We start from the raw sequence: 20,590 nt of genomic DNA on the forward strand, positions 1-20,590 counted from the left end.
GACCAGATTGGAGAGTCTATGTTATGTTACTGCATCAATAAGTAGGGGGAATCAAGCCTTTTACATTTACTAGAAATGTACCGAAGAACTTTTCCTTGAACTCGCTCGAGCTGAAACGTATCCTTCATACTGTGCGGATGCCACACGATGACAACATATCCGTGTTTGGCTCTGACGCTGCCATTGTAGGCGAAAAGCTCAGCTTGAACAGGTGCACCCGTAAGTTTCCACCTGTGGGACCACAGGTTTCTAACAGCTGAAGAGGAAAGGGTGGATATGTCAGGAGAGCATGTTATCTTCATATTAAGCCTGGCACAAAATTATTTATACGCCTCTACTTTTATAATATTTTCCCCAAGTGAATAACAAAACGTGCTGAATGTTTTCTTTTTAGTAACTCGTAGCAGAACTGTTTTTTTTTCGGCATTAATTTTATTCCCCAACGCATACACCTCTCATCAATAGCCTGCAGGTTTGCCTGTAATATTGCATGACAATTTGACATTGTAATGTCTTTAAAAACCACACATTCATCCGCAAACAATCTGACAGAACCCTTAACATTAATAACATAGGCCGAATCATTGATGTAGGCTAAAATCAGCAGTGGCCCCAAGACAATGGCTTGGGGAACACCAGAAGTCACGGATAGCATTCTTGAGGAACAGTGCACATCTTCATCAAACTGCTGCCTATCTCTGAAGCAGGCACTAATCTGCTATAAGATAGAAAAGGGGAGGCCGATACTGTCGAACTTGTATAACTTTCATCCGGCACTTTATCGAGAGGCTTCGAGAATTCCAAAAATAGCAGATTTAACTGCCCGTTCATATCAAGAAATCGCGTAAATTCATGAACACTAAAAACCAAGTCGAGAAACTGTGGGTATGTGTTTCCTCAAATCGTGCTGATCCTTTGATAAATGGCTGCGGCTTTCTAAGAATTCTCGGATGTAGAAAGCAGTTACAAGCTCTGAGAGCTTACAGCTTCCACTCGTGATCGAAATGGGGCGGTAATTTCGGACAAACTATGGCAGTTTTTGTGAACGGAAACCACACGTGCTTCGCACCAGTCATGCGGTATTTCACATGCAGCGAGCGATAAGTAGAAGACTGGTGTCAAAAATGGAGATAGTTGTTCTGTGGGCCGTCGCAAAAAAAAAAAATGAATTGAGTATACCACCAGGAGGAGATGGTTTTTTTAGTATCGAGTTTTAAAAGCGTAGCTATGACGCCTTCTCGAGCCACCACAACTTCATTTACGCCTATATACAGAGTGTGTCGTCGAAGTAGTCGTCGAAATGCGCCGCCATTTTCCAGGGAGAGATGATTGTTTCATCTCCCATTTGGAATCTGCTTTTTGCCACCGTTGAAGTGGCGCCATAACTTTTTTGTGCTGCTTGTAGTGAATTCAGAAAGGCGATAAAAGAAGTAGTTGCATCTCGGATCCCTAATTTTCTCCATTCACGTTCGCCCCCGTTCATTAAATATCATATCCTGCTAACGTGGCAACGATGGCCCGGCTTTTTCTCCATAGTCGTCCTCGGAGGAGACACGTCAGAGGGGCACACCAAGAGCGTGTCCGGCTGCACAAAGACAGATGAAGTCTCCTTCGGCCCCTGGGGGACAGGGCGAACACGAAGTGGCTTGCGTGCGGTCCTGCACGCGACATGCTGTGCCGCCGGGAAGTTCCTTTTCCCTTTGGCCGCCCGGAAACAAACAGCCGCGCATGGTCACGAAGGTGCTCCTCCTTTGCCCTGTCGTTTGCTTTGCTTCTTCCGTGTTGTCATTGTTTGGCATTTATTACTTTTTCTTTCCAGCGAACACTCGGTGGTCCGGTATGTCGCACATTACCTTGGCGCATACAGGAACCTCACCCGTAGAAAAACAACTTTGCGACCTGACGCTCCATTTCTTCAGGTATACAGTCAGTTCAAAATGGAGGGCCCCCTGCAGCCGTTTAGAGCGGGCGAGCATTATGACACTTCTTCTCGTCAACATTTAACACACATGGGAAAAGGTCAGCCTGGGAAAGGACGAATTGCCAGAAGGGTTGTTTCCCACACTTCCATGAAACCTGGAGTTTCGGGGTAGTTGGTTGTTCGTGTTTGATAAAACAACGCAAGGGACGAGGACGTAGAGAGATGACAGAGAATGCGCTGGCCTTCAATTGATTTATTCGCAAATATTCGCAAGAATATATCGATAGTTTTGTGCTCGACACATGGAAAAAGGTGCGATACGCAAGCTGAAAACCGAAACTACGTATCTTTTAAGAACGTTAGCTATGACAACTCGCATTCGAACGTTTCTTGTCCGTCCGAGATTTCAAGATTGCGGCTGGAAATATGAGGTTAGCAAAATGCGACTCCCCATTATGTGGCGGTGGCCGGTTCCCCCCCCCCCCCCCCCCCCCCTTTGCTGTTGCGACTGCAGGAAGAATAAAGAGGAAAGTACACGGGCCTGGTCACTGGCTCAAGCTGAGCCACAATCGCTGACGCAGCGGTCCCCAAGATCTCAGTTTCTTTGAGCTTCAATTATCTCTCACTTGATATAGTCTCTGCCTTTTTCTTTGAATTCTGCGCTTATCAAAGAAAGGTTTGCACTCTCCTTCGTGCTTCTTTATGCATTTTAGGCAGTCAACTGGCAGTTTGCGCTCCTTAGAAATACCTAAATCCCTCTTGTGTTCTCTTAATCTTTCATTCAGGCACCACCCTGTTTGTCCCGCATGCATATTCCCACAGAGCAGTGCAAGCTCGTACACCAGTCCCTCAGTGCAATCAACAAATACGTTGTTGTGCTTTGACATCCAAGACTTGGCTCCGTCACGGGAGTACTAGCACTGCTTGGCATTGACAGCTTGCTAGGATCGGAAAAGGTTACTCGGACCTGAGAACGTTGCGCTATCTTTTTTTTTTTAAGGTTATGATAGAAGGTACATGTGTAGGAAATAACTACTCTTCTGCTGTTTCTTGAATTACCTGAGTTATCTGTATGCCGGCTATTTTCGCTTTTCTGTCCGTGCCTAAGCAAGCATTCAGAAAGAGATACCAGCATTTGCTTCATGCTTCGCACGCATCAGAAGCGAAAATGCACGGGACTACGACAAGGCGAATGCGGCGGTGTTGCGGAAATGCAGTCTGTCGACCGAGGCGTTTCCCGAGCGGTTTAGGCATGCAAGGAAGTGTACACAGTGTGCACAAGAGTTTGGTTATCTTATGAAAACTAACCTGAAACAATGGCTGAAGAGCGTAGGTGCATAAGAAAGTCACGAAAAAGTGGTCACGTGCGTTGTCCTGGGAGGCAAGACTCTGGGTGCAGGACAGAACAACCGAACTAAACGTGAACAAAGGGAGTGCCGATTTAGTCGGGTGGGCTGTGGAATTAAATATGGGACCAATGCCGCCCTAACTTGTTGTTCATTTGTGAACATCATTTGTGCTATCCTGGTAGGACGAGGACTAAGCAGGCACGATGGACAACCTCAACCTGCGGCTGCCATTGCTACTACGCTTTCTAGCGTTTGGCAGGGTGTGCAGGTATTTCGCGTGCAAAGAGACGTGTGTGCACACGGGGTTTGAGCATTGCATCAGCAGCAACGGTGCTTGCACATCATCGGGCAGTATGGGAAAGCCTACCACAAACGAACGAGATATATACTTTCTAATCTGCCGGTCTCCACCGTAGGTAAGCGGAAATAGCGAAAGGCTTCCCCGCCCCTCTTTCGCTCGCCGGGCAGTTTTTCGAGCGCTTACCCGGCACTACTACGTTTCGCAAGATTGATTGCGTTTCTTCCGGCTACGGCAAGGGAAGAAAAAAGGCAGCGCCCTGTTCGCTGCTCAGACTCGAATGAATAATGCAGCGGCCAGTGCTCGACTTCTCTGTTCACCGCCATAATTAATCTGTGCTTCAGACATGGCTCCCTGAAATCGAGCAGCACGAGCTCGAAATTGATTGTTTATGCAACCATTCGCGAGTGCTGCATTTTACACCAGCGCCATGTCCGAAGAGCGGGCAAGACATAATTAAAGCGGCTGGAGCTGCTTTGCCCAATACTTCTCCGTGGATTACTATTTCCACTTTACATAAGACGCACCACCGTCAGCGGAGATGAGGTTCTATTTCTGGCAAAACAAGGCGTATCAGCGCGACGCGGAAAATCCGTACGATCCTTTCATTTTAATCCACAAGTTCACGGGATAACAGTATCTATGCAGTTTTTTCTCCTCTGCTTCCTACAGAAAAGTGTGTGTGTAAAGTGCGTATTAAGTGTGTATTGTGTTTAATTACATAATTAGTAGAGATTAATTAACCAACTTCGCAAGCAGTGAAGATAGGCGAAAAAATCCAATGATAAAATTGTACAACGGTCCGCGAAACGTCCAATTAAATGTTTCTAACTTTCACCTATTGCGTATCGGCTTACTCCCTTATCACAATTATGGCCTTATTACAAATTTTTATCAGCTTGGGGGCTTCTCCTAAACATTTGACCAACACTGTTCCCACCTCGAGTTATTGATCAATTCGCTCTCGCCCTGCCATAAACTGGCCGTCCCGGTTAGCTCAGCCTGGTAGAACGACTGCTCCGGTGAAGCGGTGACCCCGGGTTCGAACCCGGACCAGGACAAATTTTTTTTAACTACGATGTTTCTGAGAAAGCTGTGTAGCTTTCCTTTGTACTAGTATTGCTGCGCTCGGGTGGATGCCAATAAGTAATTACTCCCTTATTACAAATTTACTCCACCTGGGGGGTTTCCCCTAAACATTTGACCAAGTTACGCTTCAGTGTTAAAGCGATAGCTTTACTACACCTTGTTCCGCGAGTTTCGCCGACCGCATCGATTTGACCTCCAGCGCGTGGCGTGTGAAACTGCGCGAAATTCGATGCGGAGCGGGAGCTTCGAAAGCAAAAGAAAAGCGCATAACTGGGTCGTGGGAAAGTGTAGACCTTAGTCGCGCTTTAAGCTACTTGGCGGCCGCGTTTCGAAGGAGGCTAAACGCAAAGGCGCTCGTGTGCTCTGTGCGATGTCGGTGCACGTTAAAAATCCCCAGGGGGTCGAAATTATTGCGGAGCCCTCCACTACGGCACCTCTTTCTTCCTTTCTTCTTTCAGTCACTCCTTTATCCCTTCCCTAACGTTCTATAACGATTTTGAGGAACGGAACCGGCACTGAACAATAAGCCGCAGCGTTCAGTGGGCGACCAACCTCTCGCGATCAACCGTTAATTTAAATGACAGGGTAGCCGGGTGATCGCGCTGGCTATCCAGTGTGCGGAACGCATTAAACGTTGCAGACGACAAGCTGCATATTTATTTATTTATTTATTTATTTATTTATTTATTTATTTATTTATTTATTTATTTAATTATTTATTTATTTATTTATTTATTTATTTATTTATTTATACATACTGCTAATCCCATTTGCGATTGTTGCAGGAGGGCAAAATAGGGTTAGTAATAACAGTTCAAAAAATGCATCGTTTTGGTGACGATCGTAAAATAGACAACGAATAACTAATAACTAATATTTTGAATTCTACTGAAGTGCTTGCAGTTGCTAAAAAGCTCTCAGCCTGGGACCAAAGTTTTGCGTGGATCCTCGTCTCGATAAGTTCGAGCTACTTTCCCTAGTGAGAAAAAGCGCTGCAAGGGCCTACCCAGAGGAAACTGATAGGTGCATCAGCGAGGGAGTCGACATTCTAAGGAAGGCACCTATGAAGAAGCCACTCATAAACTGCAGCAAAGTTGTGGCAAGCCTCAGAGAAGCAGACCTTCGGTTGTTGACTTCTGATAAAGAGGGAAGTTTTGTGGTCCTACCTTCACATACTTTTGGGAAGAAAGCAGAAGAGGCCATTTTGGCTAATTTCCGCAAAGTGGAAAAAGTAAAGCCTCAGACCGTGAAGAAAAAGGCCGAAAAACTTTGTGATGAGCTCAACCTGACTAAGATCGGGCAGGCTATAAAGAAGACCAAAGGTGTCAGCCTTGACGCCTTCTTCAAGGTCAAGACGCACAAAGAGGATTGGCCCTTCAGAACAATTGTTTCGGAGCGAGGAAGTTGGCAGCATGTTTTGGGGTGCTTCCTACAAGATTCTCTTTCCTTGCTAACAGTGGACGATCCTTTCATGATAAGAAAGCCAGAGCAAGTCTCTTAACTACCTCGAAGAACAGTGCCTGCAAGGGGCAAACATTTTCTCTGTGGACCTAAAAGACTTATACTACTCCCTGCCACACTATCAGCTGTTCGAGGCAGTTAAAGAAAGCATTGAAGCCTTGGGAACAGTAAAGTTTCAAAATGCCTGCGGCATTAGTTGTACAAGCTTCCTTGAAGTGCTGGCATTCTACCTGCGCTCCACCTTCATAACCTTTAATGGAGGGCTGTACATCCAACACAATGGAGTGTGCATAGGATCATGTGTTGCGCCTCTTCTTAGCGACCTGCTGCTTGGACGTTATGACAGAACCCTGAAAGAAGCCCTGCAAACCAGCAGCTCGCTTAGCGTCTTCCGTTATGTGGACGACTTTTTGATCGTCTACAAGGCATCTGATTCAGGACCCCAGAGGGATGTGGAAGACCTTTTCCAGATCTTCGCAGAGACTTTTAAAGACTTCACTATGACAAACGAATTACCTGAAAATAACCAACTCCAGTTTCTTGATCTGCGCCTATTCATACGCCCAGAACACATCTGCTGGTGTTACTCTCCGCGATCAAAAAAAGGCATCATGCCATACCTTTCAGCGCACTCCAAACTAGTTAAAAAGGGCATGAAGAGCGCCCTCAACCGGTCATGTCGTCATCGCATCAATGAAAGCTTGAAGGGCCAGCTGCAACGACTGCGCACTGCTGGTTTCCCGGATGCGGTTCTCCGTAGTGTTGGCAGCAAGTTCCTCAAAGACTTCCGGCAAGCGGCCGCAACGACGCAGGAGCACGAGGGGAAGGGAGAAAACTGTTGTGATCCCGTACGTGCACGGTGTGAGTCATCCGCTGAAAAAAGCCTCAGGGCGGTCCGACGTCGGGTTGGTCTTCTCTGCGCCAAACAAGCTGGAAAAACTTTGCAAGCTGGTCAACCGAGCAGATACGGTGTCAAAACAGCGTGGAAAGAAGCACGAAAAAGCGTTCATTGATTGTACAAAGGAAGTCGTCTACGATATTCCTTTATCGTGTGGATCAGCATACATAGGACAAACTGGGCGCTGTTTGAATGACGGGCTCAGAGAGCATAATAAAGATATAAAAGACGGCGCAAGGAAGATCTTGCCTGAACACATGACCTCATGCCAGTGCACTGCCACTTTGGACAGGACCAAGGTTCTTAAACGCTACAAGAACCAGCTTGACCGCGAACTTTTTGAGGCGTATGCTATACATCAACGAGGGGAGAAGTGCGTAGCACTCCTTCTGTTAACCTGAAAAGAAAAGAAATCCGATTTCTCGATGGCTGATTAGAAGAATCTTATGACCTAGTTTCATGCTTTTATCATATGATTGGGTTTTATATATTAACGATGCTGCAATAAATTTCTTTCAGTTGATAGCCAGCGACCATGTGTGTGTCTTCCTTTCTTGGTCCCGTCTGCTGCGCTGTTTCCATGCAAAAAATGTACCAACTAGCCCGGCTTACTCCTTTGTTGAATAGTAAGGGCAAAGCAAAGGCACTGGAATCAACTATGGAAATACAACCAAAAATACAACAACGCAGAATAACAATACAACGAACTGTATCATAACCATATCGAAACAAGGCAAATTTATCTCACAATAGGCGTCATGACAGAAGTTACATCGCAATAGTTCCGAGAACAATACTGGTAGTCTGTGTATACCTGAACAAAGTTAACATTAAAAAGGTACACAGAATAGGAAGCAATATTAGCAACACAGAAAATACGCACAAAAAATATTTGCTAATTAAGTACCGAGATCTCGATAGCAGCGCTGAACTTTCCTAACGATGAGCTGCAAGTTATTGAAGGGTTTAGACTGTTCCATTCACGAGTGGCAAACGGAAAAAAATGAGTATTTGAAGTAGTCAGTATGGAAAGGGTACTCGATAAGTGTATTAGAATGTCTGTGACGCGTCGATGTTGCTTTAGAAAAGGAAATATATTTTGTAACGTCAAGTTTTAATTGCTGGTGAATTAGTTGATACATCATCTTGTGTCGCGCGAGTTTACTACGTATTTGGAGTGTTTGTATTCTCTCACGTTTCATTATTTCTGTTGGTGAGTCAGTTGTTTGGTATTTGTTAAATATAAATCTGACAGCTTTTCTTTGAACTGCTTCGAGTTTGGCAGTATTTTGATTACTATGAGGGAACAAACGAGGTTACCATATTCTAAGACAGATCTAACCAAAGTGTTGTACGCTAATAGTTTAGTTTGGGCAGGGGCTAGTCGCAGACGTCGTCTAATAAAAAGTAGTCGTTTTAGAGCTGTTGATGTAATCATGTCCACGTGGGCGTTCCACCGGAGGTCATCAGTTATTAGTAGACCGAGATATTTATGTTCCGTGACTGTAGTGAGTGGTATGTTATTTATGGTGCATGGAAAATTTGATTTATGCTTCTTCCTTGTTATTGTCATACAATCTGATTTAGTTGCGTTAAGGGTCATCTGCCAGTCCGTGCACCATTTTGTTATAGATTTAAGCGCATTGTTAAGGGTTTGATGGTCATCAACTGTGTTGATTTCCTTATAAATAGTTGCAGCACAGCTTTCCGCCTCTAACCATGGTTCAGCAGTAGTTAACCGCAGCTAATATTTTTTTTCTAGACCAGTAAGTGGACATTTTACTGTATTATGTCTGTTTCGTGCGGCGTCCCACCTGTTGTCTCGTCCACGCAGGACAGAGCGCGAAGCGAAGGGCTCATTCTTTGCCATTCACTTACTCTGCAGGTCCAGGCCGATGAGGGCCTGCGTTTCGCGAGTCCCGTGAACGCCGCCCACTGTACGGTAAGTGCTACTCGCATTATTTTAAAGAAAAAGCTTTACTACGCCAGCCAGCCATTTCGGCCCGTCGCGTACTTCAGCCGTATGCCGTATGTCATATGCCGTGGCCCACGAGCGACCTTGAGCCGCCGTTGCCTAGCAATGCCGCAGCCGCGCTCCAACAGATGGCGCCGCCGTCGACGCCGCTGCCGTTCGCTCCACCAGATGTGCTCCGCTGGGGTAGAGGGAGAGGAGGTGTCGCCTCGTGGGGGGTATATAGGTATGCGCTTCGCTTGAGTGTATTCCACCATATTCCAAAAATAAGTTTAATATCCTTGGACCTAAGATATTAAACTTATTTTTGGAATATGGCGGAGTGCTTGGCTTGAAGCACTCTGGCACGGGTCAGCCCGGTATTTCACTGCGTCCGGGATCGGCCCGGGGTATATTAGCGCGCCGCGTCTTTTCTCTCACTCTTTGCTCCCCTATCCTTTACCCCTCCTACTTTCAGCACGCGGTAGCGAGCGTGCCTCGGCTTGAGCCAGTAGGCAGGCCCGTGCTCTTTCCTTTTCCTTCTTCCTCTCAGCAACGTCAGTCAGTCAGTGTATTGTAGTCGTTGTGTATAGCGCGAAAGAGACGCAACAACGACAGAACGAAGCCAGGGAGAGACAATGCGCCCAAGAAACGCCAGAAAAACGCGCCGCACGACTCGAGAAGCATCGTAACTATAATATGCGGCTAGAGGAAGTCGTGCCACGTCCCGGAGTGACTCTTCAACTGCGGAAGAGACCGGTTCGAGTTCTCGAGAGCATCGGAATAAGACGCTGCGTAGACGACGTGCCGAGGAAACGAAGCTTTCGCAATTCAACTAGGGTTAACCAGAGCTAAACCACAGCCAATTTTTCTTTTAATGCGGCTCCCGTTGCTGCTGGTGCTGTTGCTGATAGGAAGAAAGAAAAGCAAAGTGCCCGGGCCTGCCTACTGGCTCAAGCCGAGCCACGCTCGCTGCCGCGTGATGAAAGTAGGAGAGTTAAAGGATAGGAGAGCAAAGCTAGAAAGAAAAAGCGCGCGCTATTATGCCCCGGGCCTATCCCGGAGGCAGTGCAATACCGGGCCGCCCCGTGCCAGAGGGCTTGAAGCCGAGCACTCCGCCATATTCCAAAAAAAGTTTAATATCCTGGGTCCAAGGACCCGCAGCAGATATTAAATCAGGTATCAGTCTCCCGTTCAAGGGTAAGAAGAAACGTTTGAAGTGAAACTGTGGACTTGACACCGATGCACAGCGTCATCGGCTCCTGTACGAACGGTCCCTTCAATGTTATAACGAAGACGCAGAAAATAGAAAGCTATAAATTAGACTGATTTATTCAATTTTTTTTATTTGAAAATACTGCACACCAATGGTTGGCCCAGGCACGAGTGAATAAATGTATATTTCACTTTAGCAGCACAAAGATATAAGCATACAAAAAAGGCACACTTTTAGCACGTTAACCGACGTTGTAGTTCACCAATAAAATCTTGTGACGAAAGAACACGTGGCGGTAACAAAACATTCTTCGGCTTTTGTAGCTGTTAGTTATTAAAGATATATAAAAGCTGTTAGAGGGAAAACTGGAGTACGTGAATGTTTGAGAACGTTACGAGTCCTTGCTGGAGGACATCTATAAAACTGAGATCGTAATTTATTTTAAAGCGAAAGCTATGGACCTCCTGCATGTTTGTAAACAAACAAGGTGGCGCTGCAGTCGCTAGCGAGCTCGTGGCAGGCAAAAGGTCGGGGAGTGGCGTCGCGGATAGGTGTTGAGCGCGGGTTTTCAAGGCTTGTAGGCCCGTTTCCAGTTTCTGCGAATCATAGCAATGGTCGATGCTTCCAACTTAGTAATTTGTCGAAGTACACGAGCTCGCGTTGGTCACGTGCAGCCTATAAAGAGAAATAGTTTGCCACTGTGTATTGTATATATGGTTAGTAGTAAATATGTAGAAAGCGTTCCTGCCGTTTATTTATGCGCTAGGCATTGAATAAAACAAGTTTTGACACTGCACTAGCCGGAATGATTTTACTTCGGGACAATAGTGAGGGGAAGTGCTGGCGTTGTTTCGTCGGAGCAGACATGCGCTCATCGTCTGCTGACATACGTACGTGTCGCGCTGCGCGAAAAGTGGGGACAGCGTCGTGTCCCCGATCTCCTGTCTCGCTTAGCGCTGTTTTTAGCCGCATGACCACGCACCAGCCAGTCCGACTTGTCCTCTTGTTAAGCTGGTCGATTTGGTGAAAATTTTTGATTTCTAGAATTATTTTCTTTCCTAGCCCTGAAGTCTAGTTTCGTGACGAAAAATTATAGCAAAATATTGAGTACAAATTTATAAATTACGCTTTTTAGAAGTGTGGTCGTCAAAAATTGAGGTAATTTCTTTGATTTCAGTGCCGCATTTCTTTGACCAAAGCGAAAGCGAAGATGCCATAAACGAGGGAATAAACTTTAAGGTTCGTTTTCTGACCTCTCACATTTTCTGTGACTGGATCACTCACCTTCGTAATTCGCATGAAAATCAAATGATTCCATTTGTCGCAAACTATTCCTGAGACGTTGAGGAGCGTAATAAATCTCTCGATTTTTTTCCCTACAGGTGCAGTATTGTGTTATTTTTTGTAAGAAACGTTTTCATGTAACTATGCATGCATAAGTACTGATCATATAGAAAAAGAACTAATCGCGTCATCATACAGAACAGGGCTTTATGTACATGCTGGCATAAAAAAACTGCGCACTATCTACTCAATTATTTGAGAGCTTGGGGGGACTTGACGACGGTGTTAATTATAAATGCCCAGAACTGCACCAGGTATAGCTATAAATAAAAGGAATGACTGAAACTAGCGTAGGAATTTCATATTTGCACCAAGTTTAGTTACATATCACATGCATGAATAACGAAAACACTTTTCATGCCGCGTCCCCTCTCAATCTCGCCACGTGTCTGTTAGTAGCACGCCTGCGGCTGCTTCTTTCCAAACAAGCTTCGCGATCATGTATTACCTCATGAAACATGACACATGCATGATACAATAAAAAAGCATATGGCGTTTAGCACACTTAAGGTACGCGACCGCGCAAGATTGACACAACTTACCAGACTTCTTTCTACTCGAATGAAATAATTATGTCGTCATATCAAGAAACAGTTTCAAGTAAATATTGAATGCCATAAAACGCGCCATTAAAACATGGTGTGCTATTAACAAAAAAACGCATTCCTTGGGGGCGAGTGAACCTGTCGGCGCCCCGTGCACCCCGGCTCAAGGTGATAAGTATGTATGCAGCTACATATGTCTTTTTTTCCTTGAGCAATTATCAGCCTATACTATCCTGAAGTTCAGGTGAATAAACGCAGTAACTTGCATGCTATTAAGTGCATTGAGTGTCAGTGCCTATCGACTCCCAGACTTCGCGCTTTACTACCGTGGCCCAATGCCTGTTAGCCAGTTTCCGAATGCGGCATTTATGCGCGAGAAACCTATCGAGGCTAATTTAATATTTTTTATGCTACTATGCGGATCCATCAGTGGCACAGCTGGTCAATGCATGCTGCTTCTGCAGTGCACAGGCTTGAAGCAGCCGCCGGTAGCTGCGGCAGCTGCGGTAGGCACGGGCAAGCGGAACCTGTTTTGCCTACCATGCGAAAGTCGCTGCTAACATCAGCGCCACCGCATCTTCGTGACGTCGCGGGGTGAAGGAGGTCCATACTGGCCGCAGACTGAGCAGTTTCGCGTGATTCCTGGAGAGCCGTGCTGCGCATGCGCGAGAGGCAGTGACGACACACGGCGCATTTCTCTCTCTCGCTCTCTAGTCCCAACTGCTCATGCGCCACTAGTAGCACCGAGCCACATGCGTCCTGCCTCTCCGCAGCGCCGCGCCTTTCCTCGAAATAATACTACTACTACTACTACTACTAATAATAATAATAATAATAATAATAATTGGTTTTTGGGGAAAGGAAATGGTGCAGTATCTGTCTCATATATCGTTGGACACCTGAACTGCGCCGTAAGGGAGGGGATAAAGGATGGAGTGAAAGAATAAAGGAAAAAAGATGTGCCGTATGGAGGGCTCCGGAATAATTTAGACCACCTGGGGACCTTTTGACGTGCACTGACATCGCACAGCACACGGGCGCCTTAGCGTTTTGCCTCCATAAAAACGCAGACGCCGCGGTCGGGTTCAACTTTCAATTTCCAGTTTTCTCTTTCTTCTTTCCCTTCCTCCTTTATATTTTCCTTTATGGCGCGGTTTGTGTGTCCACCAAGATATGCGAGATGGTTACTGTGCTTTGCGCGCTTGTCGCGCCATCTGGCATGAAGTCACACCGCACGGCTCGCCGCCGCCGCCTTTTAGTGTGACGTCACGCCGCGTTCCTCGTCGCTGCACTCGCCTCCGCTCGCTTCGCCAGCTGCGTCGCATGCCTGATAACATGTCGGAGGATTGAAAAGGAGAGCTCGCGTGCGCCGCAACCGCAGTTGTGTCGTGTTTAATGCGACAACAACATAGCTAGGCAACCAGAATAACCTGGGCTTGCAATCAAGATTAACCAAGGCTAACCATGCTATGCCTTAGCTTTAGCTACGTATATCCTCGCATAGCCGAGCTAAGCCACTGCCGATTTTTTCTCTCTCTCTTCTCCCTAGTCACTACTGCGCATGCGCCACTAGTAGCACCGAGCCACAGTTGTTCCGCCGCTGCGCAGCGCTGCGCCTTTCCTCAAAATCCAACTTTCAATTTTCAGTTTTCTCTTTCTTCTTTCCCTCCCTCTTTTATCCCTTTCTTTACGGCGTTGTTCGAGTGTCCACCGAGATATGTGAGACGGTTACTGTGCCAGTTCCTTTCCTTAAAAACGAAACAAAACAAGTGAGCCGACGGCGCTCATAGAGTTCTTTGGCGTTGACAACTTTGCAAAGACCGTTCATTTTCACGAAAGGAAAGGCGCACAACCGGCTCCGTGGGTCAGTGGAGACCTCAATCTCGCTTTCGCTTTGTATATCCTGTGTTAGTTGGACTAATCCACAGTAACTTTTATGCGTTGCATATTGCAATCACTCAGTTCAGCCCTTGGGCGCGGCCGGGCAGCCACCATTGACCTTTAGCGCAACCACGTGACGTGACGTCACGACAGCCGGAGGAAAAGCTGGGCCCCAACTCGCGCGGCCGCAGCCACCACCTGACTCCCGCTCCTCCCGCTAGGGGCGCTGCGCTATGATTGACGTCACGGCATATGTATGAAGCCTGGACTCCATGTGCGCGAAAGAGCGAGCGACGCGACAAGGCGGCACGGCGACGCTCGCTCCGCCGCTTGTGGGCAACCTCCATGAAAGCGAAGGCGGCAGGCGACGCGAACCCGCGAAGTGCGCAGCGGACTGCGTGCTTTGCGCACTCAAGCTTAGAAACACGCCCGTAACCTGTTCTCTCTCTTAAAATTTTGTGAGTGCGCCTCATAGTCAGGGCCAAAGGAATATTTCCTCTACGGCAGCGGTGTAGCGGCAGTGGAGATAACCAACGGCGTGCTTGCGGATACGAAGTCACATCACGGGTTCACGGGGGAGGTGTGCTTTCGTTCGGTGCCTGTGCACCCTGACTTAATAAAAACACTCCCATAAACTGCCACCGCAATCTGATTGTAAGTGAGCAAACTATAATTTGCCAGTGAGAATGTGCGCCGCGAGTGTTTCTGCACAGTTGGAGCGCAGCGGCACGGTGGATCGAACGCCGGTACCCGCGGCTCGACACGCATCTCTCCCTGCAGTACGCCCGCTCGCGTAGCCCGCTCCAAATGCTGTTAGCCCTCCGCACCCAACAAGTAGATTGTTTTAATTATTTAAATCATGCGGGTCTGCCTCGATTTTCTCGACGGTGGCAATGACCAAGACGACGGGCTGGTTTCGTGAGATGTACCCGTGAGAAACCGTTGACAAACCGGAAACGGCTTTGGGGGGTTCTGATTGCCCAGTCGCGTGGGGTACTTCCGGGCGACGAGCGAAATTTTCTGTGGGTGCAGATCCGAGCGACACGGCAAGCGGCACATGCATTTTGCTTCGCGCGACGGCGTCGCTCCTCGCTTGCCGCCGCCGCCTTCGTGTTCGCGTGAGTTTTCGCGTACATGGAGTCCAGGCTTGAAAGAGCTGCGCTCCTTCGCCGGGACAGTCTTATACCCCTGTCACACGGGCATTTCGAGGGCCCTCGAACCGATAGTCTATCGACTCAAAGGCGATCGAGCGCTGCTACACGGGCAGTTTCAATGGCGATCGAGTCAATAGCCTATCGAGTCAACGGAGCAGCACGGAACTCCATCGAGATATGCAACGCATTCTTGTCTTAACCAAGCTAAGCCTGGCCATTTTTTTTCTTCGCGAAATAAAATGACGTTGAAATTCGGGCTTGTTGGTTCATACCTCGAAGCAATAGCGCAAACCGGACAAGGGACCAAGAAGCGCTGTGTGTCTACTCGTTCTTGGTCCCTTCTCCTGTTTCCTTTATTGCTCCGAAAAAATGACGAAGGAATGAAAATCAACTGCTCCCTCTACATTCTTCCAGCGTTTCAACGCATTTTAAATGCATTAACCGTGACGGAAATTCGTCTCTTTTATATGTGTAAAGTTAGAGCCTTCTAACCTGACCGCGGCGGCCGCGTTTCGATGGAGGCGAGACGCATAGGCGCCCGTGTGCTGTGCGATGTCAGTGCACGTTGAAGGTCCTCAGGTGGTCGAAATTATTCCGGAGCCCTCCACCTACGCCACTTCCCCTGTCTTCATTTCTCTCAGTCCCTCCTTTATCCCTTACCTTACGGCGTGGTTCATGTGTCCGCCGATATGAGACAGATAGTGCGCCATTTCCTTTCCCGAAAGCCAATTTATTAATTTATTGCATTTCTACTGAGTACCTGAAGCTGCATGATATTTTCTTTTGTGTATGGATCCTAATATAGTGTATGGATCCTAATAGTACCTTTTTTTTCAAGCTTCTGGTGCGCTTGGGGACATAAGGCATTGCGTATAAAGGGTGGGTTGTTTTTCTGGTACAATCTCCCCTCCGCCCTTGAACAGATCTGGTGTTGTTTGACCCTCACCAGCCGCTTTCCCCTATTGAATTGCTCCCAAGGCTTCCTTTACTTTCTATTTCGTTACTGGCGGGATGTCTCATAACTGCACTGGCTCTTTATAACGTTTCTATTGCTTTCGCTACTGTATAGATTTCTGCAGAACTCTTCGGCTGCTTTGACTTTACTATCTATGTTTGTCTGTTAAGGTCTACATCTCTTGCCTTTTCACGTATGCATCTGGTTTTTGCCTATGCTTAGTTTCTTCTTCACCGCTTTTAGGCTACCTCCGTTCTTTACACCATGCTCGATCTTCTCCATATTAAACTTCCTTATGTCGGCTACCTTGCACTCATTTATTAACTTTGATGGCTTTTCGTTGATAGCTGTTCATTGGGTTACACGCTTTACGCTTTGGCGCTTGATCAGATCTTTCCTCTCCTGATATTCCTTGCTGGTATCCTATCATTGTAATCTGAACCTAGAAACGATTAACGATAGAACCCTTTCCAGCTACACTAGCATAACAGTGCTCTTCGAGGAACTAGCGGTCATTAAATGGGATGTCATGGGCCTTTGTGAAGCATACGGAGGACAGATGAGGCGTATACAGTACTAAAGGGCGGGCACACAATGTGCTATCGCTGATTAGAGGATAGACGAGAACTAGGTGTGGGATTCCTCATCAATCAGGATATAGCTGGCAACATAGAGTATAGCTGGCAACATAGAGTATCCACAGTATTAACGGAAGGGTGGCCGCATCGTAATTAGGCTCAGTAGGAGGTATAAGCTGAAGGTGGTGCAGGCCTCCACGCCCATATCCAGCAATGATGACCAGATCGTTTATAGCTATGAAGATGTGGAATCGGCAATTAACAAAGCAAAATCACAGTGCTCTTTACAGATGGGCGAGTTCAGTGTGAAGATAGGCAAGAAGCATGCTGGCGACCAGGTGGTAGGTGACTATGGGATAGGTTCTAGGAACAGCCGAGGAGAGTTATTAGTAGAGCTGGCAGATAGACATAATTTACAGGAGAAAAGGAGAAGAAAGGAGAAAAGCTGGAAATTCGTCTGGACACGTCGTGGCCACATTCTAGCTAGAAGGAACGAAAGTTCGGATGTGGTCAGGATCGCTTGCCTAAAAGACTTAGACAAGATAAACTAGGCGTCCCCTCCCATGCATTCTTTTTGTTACTAATGTGGTATCCGGCTTCTTTACACATAATGATGCTTCATCTTTTTGCGCAAAAAACAAAAAAGCCTCAACTTTTTTCATCTGAACGCACAGTCACTTTGTAACAAAGAAGATGAAGTTGTTGCCCTTTTGGGGGCTTTTACCTTTGATTTTGATGTTATTATGATAACCGAAACGTGGTATAAAAAAGATATGGTGCCACTGAAACTGCCGCAGTACGATATTTATCTCCTATCTCGCCTGAATAAAAAGGGCGGAGGCGTGTTGATAGCTGCTAAGAAATGTTTCCAATGCTGCCTTATTCCAGAATTCTCAAAAACGAACGAAAATTATGAGATAATGTCTTTGAAATCTGGCAGTAATGTATTTTCTGCTGTATACCGTCCCCCAGCTGGGAACATCTCGGTACTTTTTTCCTTTTTAGATCTAATGTTATCTTGGGTAACCGAAAATGACTTAAAGCTAATACTAAGTGGTGACCTTAATATTGACTTTTCGTCCTCATCTCCTGAGTCACAAGAAGCAAACAGGTTGTTCGAATGTTACTCCATTACCAACTTCATAAATGAAGAAACGCGACCGTTAACACAGACATCCATTGATGTTTTCTGTAGCAATGTGTCAAAGGAATTTATCAAGTCTGGAGTGGTACTAGCGCAAGTTAGTGATCACCTGCCAATTTTTCTTTTTGTCGAGTTGCCAACGGCATTTCGAAAGAGCAAGCCTTCCTATATGACATACCAGTGCATAACAAATCAAACTATCGAAAATTTCAGTAATGAAATACGAAAAGTCGACTGGAATCACGTCTACAAAATAACTGACCCTAGCAAAGCATATGACGCATTTATAAACACACTAAAATTTTTGTACAATAAATGTTTCCCTTATAAAACAACTAAGAGGCCTGGTAAAGCGCGCAAGCCCTGGATAAATCGCCGTTGCTTAAATATGATTCAAAAGAAAAATAATCTTTTTAAACGGTTTCTTCGAACTAGGTCTTCCGACGACTTAGACAAATTTAAATCATATCGCAACAATGTAACTTCATTTCTTCGCGAAACCAAGAAGGAATACATGGAAAAATTATTTTCTGGTAATGTACAAAATCGAAGCGACCTCATGTGGAAAGAAATAAATAAAGTTCTAAACCGTACAGAACAGGAACCCGTCGAGCTAGAAATCTTAGTCCGAAATCAGAAACTTTCGGGAAAAGAACTAGCAGATACTTTTAATAATTACTTCGTGTCTTTAGTTAACACTGTACATAATCCTGGTTCTCTGAGCTATCTGAAATCTAGAAATCACAGTAGTGCATTTTTATCACCAACAGATCGCAGTGAAATTGAAAGCTGTTTTCTTGCTCTCCGAACGAGTTGTACAAGGGACGTAAATGATCTAAAAATTCAACCTATTAAACATACCATTGATCTAATTAGTCCTGTTTTAGAGCATATATTTATTCTATGCTTTCTGCAGGGAGTTTTCCCACAAGCCATGCAAGTTGCTAGGGTGACAGTAGTTTTTAAAGGTGGCGAGAAAAATAACTTGTCGAACTATCGTCCCATATCAATCCTCTCCATTTTTTTCAAAATGCCTAGAGAAACTGCTGTGCAAAAGGATCATTAGCTTTTGTATCAAACATAACTTATTGACACCTCATCAACATGGGTTTAGAAGTGGCCACTCCACAGATACAGCGCTTTTAACTCAATAGGAAATAATCCTGCAATCTTTCGAACAGCACCAATTAACTCTGGGTGTATTTGTAGATTACTTAAAGGCATTTGATTCCATTAATCATCAGACAATGCTTGCTAAACTTGAGTTCTATGGCTTCCGTGGCGTTTTTCATAACATATTGAACTCTTATTTATCTGCGCGAGTACTACAAGTAGTAATTAACAATAAATTATCCGACCCGAAATCAGTTTTAGCAGGCGTCCCGCAGGGAAGCATATTGGGGCCTCTACTTTTTATCATCTACATTAATGACATCGTTCTCATTGACCCACGCCCAACATTTATAATATATGCTGATGATACCAGTTTATTTTTCAAATCTAGCAATATACAAAATCTGACTGAACAAGCAAACACGTGTTTACATCTTTTAAATCATTGGTCGATCGTCAACTCACTATCTATAAACATAAATAAAACAAAAGTCGTGCTTTTTAGGCCAAGAAATAAAATAGTGTGCGATAGCGACATTTCACTTCGGATTGGGTCTGTGCCTTTAGAAGTTGTCTCCGTCGTAAAAAGCCTTGGAGTATATTTTGAGAAGCATTTATCGTGGTCAACACATGTCGATAAAACAGCGGACAAGCTGTCAAAAATAACTGGTGTGTTAAGTAAACTACGCAATTTTCTGCCACAAAAGGTGAAACTAATTCTTTATAATTCCATGTTTGCTTTCGTTTTAAACTACTGTTTCAAGGTATGGGGAACTACCACACTCACAAATTTAAACAGGTTACATGTAATCCAAAAACGAGCCATAAGAAGCATTGCAAGCATCCCCCGCGACGTTACGACAAAACCCGTTTTTAATGCCTTCCACATAACTCCAATACACGAGCTATATAATGTCAACTTAATAAAACGATATAGGAGAAGTAATACCTATCGTAATTTTCTTGAAACTTTGTCTCAACTAACACCTAGAGAACACACTTATGCCATAAGGAACCGCGATAAATGGTTCATTCCCCAAATACGAACTAACTATGGACGTCAAATGCTCAGCTACCTCTTACCATTATTGCTAAATGCTTTGTGTTAGTCTTACAAACCAGTATTTTTGCATCTTATTTCTTTTCCTGTTTTTGTCTGTTTCTATCTCTTTTTTTTTCCGAGTCAGTTGTGTCTCGCTTATTTTTCCTCAAACGCAATTGTTTTGTTAGTTGCTGCCAATATATGTAATCAGACAAACCATGAAACCTTGTACGGGGGCGCAGGCGCGCAATCAAGCTCCAGTGAGAGCTTTTTGTCTGCGCCCCTAACATCTGGATGATGTAAATAAAGATTTGATTGCGACCATAAATATCTTCTTCCCCAAACGAGACAACATGAAGTGGACCTGGAAGAGTCCCAATGGTGAGACTAAAAATGCAATCGACTTCATACTATGCGCTAAACCTGGCATCGTGCAGGATGTGGAGGTCGTCGGAAAGGTGCGTTGTAGCGACCACAGAATGGTAAAGTCTCGAATTAGCTTAGACTTGAAGAGGGAATGGAAGAAGCTTGTGAAGAGGAAGTCCATTAACGGGTTAGCGATAAGAAGCAAAATAGAGGAATTCAGGATATCGCTGCAGAGCAGACAGATATTCAGCCTTAACTGAGGAAGACGATCTTAAGGCTCGTACT

The 20,590-nt window shown here is 45.5% G+C and overlaps 2 protein-coding genes across 4 annotated transcripts in view; one reads left to right on the forward strand and one right to left on the reverse strand.

Annotated features, from left to right (window-relative positions):
- Positions 1-20,590, reverse strand: part of LOC144127807 (uncharacterized) — a 1,292,097-nt gene that overhangs the window by 876,959 nt on the left and 394,548 nt on the right. The window lies entirely within an intron of this gene.
- LOC144127808 (CD151 antigen-like) overlaps positions 1-20,590 on the forward strand; it is a 275,341-nt gene that overhangs the window by 139,658 nt on the left and 115,093 nt on the right. For both annotated transcript variants that reach the window (XM_077660742.1, XM_077660739.1), the window contains exon 2: positions 8,902-8,958. The gene's annotated coding sequence lies outside the window, so the exon portion shown is untranslated. The remainder of the gene's footprint in view (positions 1-8,901; positions 8,959-20,590) is intronic.

Source organism: Amblyomma americanum, chromosome 4 (assembly GCF_052857255.1).
Source record: "Amblyomma americanum isolate KBUSLIRL-KWMA chromosome 4, ASM5285725v1, whole genome shotgun sequence".
In the NCBI taxonomy this organism is placed as follows: Eukaryota; Metazoa; Arthropoda; class Arachnida; order Ixodida; family Ixodidae; genus Amblyomma; species Amblyomma americanum.